The following is a 2,583-nucleotide window of genomic DNA, read 5'->3' as shown; positions in this document are numbered from 1 at the left end:
CTTAATTCTTGTTTTGATATCCCAGGATATTGATTCAAGACATGCTCTTATTCAGAGGATGAATAGACCCTGCCTAAGAGTACATTTGTCATAATTAAGCGGAGTTGATTGCGCGCCTAGACATAAGGTGACAAGATTTTTCCAGATTAGGGTGAAACCTAATAAGGGGATCTATAGATCGAGTTAATACAACCCTAGAGTGTTAATTAGAGAAAAGTCTCAGTTATTCAATCTAGGTATTGGACGTTATTAGTCTTGAATAGGGATAATAACATAACTTAGGGATCTCTACGGAACAAGTTGAATGAATAAATTGTCTGATTCGGAGCCAGAATAACAAGTAAAGTCTAGGTGGATTTTTCCTTAGGTATTTTCTTAAGTCAATCAATTTTTCCCAAAAGCAATTCCCTAATTCTTTTCTCTCTGCGTTCTTAGTTTAGATAATTAGTTAATTAAAACAAAACCTCTTTATTCTTTGGCTAGATAATAAAAAGACAGTAATTATTAGTACTTTTAGTTCCTTTGGGTTCGACAATCCGGTCTTGCTAAAACTATACTACTGTTCGATAAGTACACTTGCCTACATCACGATAATAATTAGTTCAAGAATGAGTAATTATAAATATTTAAAACCCATCACGAAATAACGCAATCAAGTTTTTGCGGGCAATCAAGTTTTTGGCGCCGTTGCCGAGGAACTAAGATATTAGGAACGCTCAACTTTTATTACTTTAGCCATTTATTTTTCTTGAAATTTAATTTAATTTAATTATTTTTATTATTTATTAACCTACTCTTTCTTTCTCTTGGTAGGTTTTTATAATTTATGACTAGAAAAAACTCGTCGGGACCATTACTTTTTGATGATGAAATCGATCATACAGTTCATAGAAACGATAGAGAAATAAGGCACAGCTTAAGATACACGGAGAATGAGCAAGAAGACGATACTCAACCCCCAACCGAAGAGATGGCTGAAAACCAAGGCAATCAGCTACCTCCTGCAATTGCGGTTAATCAAAATCCTGCTTCACGCACTATGTATGATTATGCTAAACCTTCTTTAACAGGAACTGAATCTAGCATAGTTAGACCTGCTGTAGCTGCAAATACTTTTGAATTAAAACCTAACACTATTCAAATGATATAAAAATTTGTTCAGTTTGATGGTTTGCAAGATGAGGATCCCAACGCTCATTTAGCCAACTTCTTAGAACTATGCGATACATTTAAAATTAATGGCGTTTCTGATGATGCCATACGCCTTCGGTTGTTTCCCTTTTCATTGAGGAACAAAGCTAAATAGTGGTTGAACTCGTTACCACGAGGGTCAATTACTACTTGGGAACAAATGCCCAAAAAAGTTTTACTAAAATATTTTCTGCTGGCTAAAATGGCTAAATTACATAATGATATCTCTTCTTTTGTACAGATGGATTTAGAAACACTTTACGATGCATGGAAGAGATACAAGGACCTTCTGAGAAGGTGCCCTCACCATGGGTTACCGCTTTGGCTCCAAGTACAAACATTTCACAATGGTCTGAATCATTCGACTCAGTAAATGGTTAACGCAGCGGCGAGCAGAACCATCAACAATAAAACACCGGAAGATGCCTATGAGTTTATAGAGGAGATGTCACTGAATAACTATCAGTAGCGAGTCATGAGGACAAAGCCAACTAAAACAGTCGGCGTTTATAACATCGATTTGGTCACCATGCTCTCTAATCGGGTAGAATTCTTAAATAAAAAGATTGATGGTTTTTTTAATTCTTTACAGGTTCACCCTGTAATGCAGGGCGAAGCAAGTGGAGGTGGTGCAAACCATTCAGAATACCAACCTTATGGCCACAACATGGATAACGAGCAATTAAACTACATGGGTAATAATCCCCCACCTCAAAACAATCCATATAGTAACACTTATAATGCAGGTTGGAGGAATCACCCCAATTTGTTGTGGAGAGGTCAAGGAAATCAAAGACCTCAACATCCTCTAGGCTACCAACAAGCACCCTACCAACAGGAAAAGAGGACAAGCCTTGAAGAGATGCTCTCAAAGTTTATATCAGTGTCAGAAACTTGTTTTCAGAACACTGAGACAGCACTTAAGAATCAACAAGCGTCAATCCAAGGGCTCAAAACTCAGATAGGCCAACTATCCAAACTAATCTCTGAATGACCACAAGGTAGTTTGCCAAGTAATACCGAACCTAACTTGAGGGAACAAATCAACACAATTAATATTCAAGATGACGAGGGAGTCGTTGAGCCTGAACTAGAACCGAGGCAAGAAACTGTGGTAAGCAAAGGTCAAGGTGAGGTAGATCAAAATAAAAACAAACCAGTGACTGTCGAATATAAACCTCGTGTGCCATACCCCAACGCGACAAGGAAAGACCGCTCAGATGAACAATTTGGTAAATTCCTTAAACTCTTAAAAAAAATACATATTAACGTACCGTTTATTGAAGCTCTATTGCAGATGCCAAACGCAATGAAATTTTTAAAGGAGCTTTTAACAAATAAGCAGAAGTTGGACGAGGCGACGCATGTGGAGCTGAACGCAGTTTGCTCAGC

General features: G+C 37.5%; 1 non-coding gene across 1 annotated transcript; it reads right to left on the bottom strand.

Moving 5' to 3' along the window:
* Positions 1–1,400: 1,400 nt before the first annotated feature.
* Positions 1,401–1,506, bottom strand: LOC121213287 (small nucleolar RNA R71). Its single transcript, XR_005908670.1, has one exon. It is a non-coding gene; the product is annotated as a small nucleolar RNA R71 (small nucleolar RNA).
* Positions 1,507–2,583: the final 1,077 nt, after the last annotated feature.

This window comes from Gossypium hirsutum, chromosome A13 (assembly GCF_007990345.1).
Source record: "Gossypium hirsutum isolate 1008001.06 chromosome A13, Gossypium_hirsutum_v2.1, whole genome shotgun sequence".
In the NCBI taxonomy this organism is placed as follows: Eukaryota; Viridiplantae; Streptophyta; class Magnoliopsida; order Malvales; family Malvaceae; genus Gossypium; species Gossypium hirsutum.
Note: the sequence above shows the minus strand (reverse complement) of the source record. Positions and strands in the feature narration are given on the sequence as shown.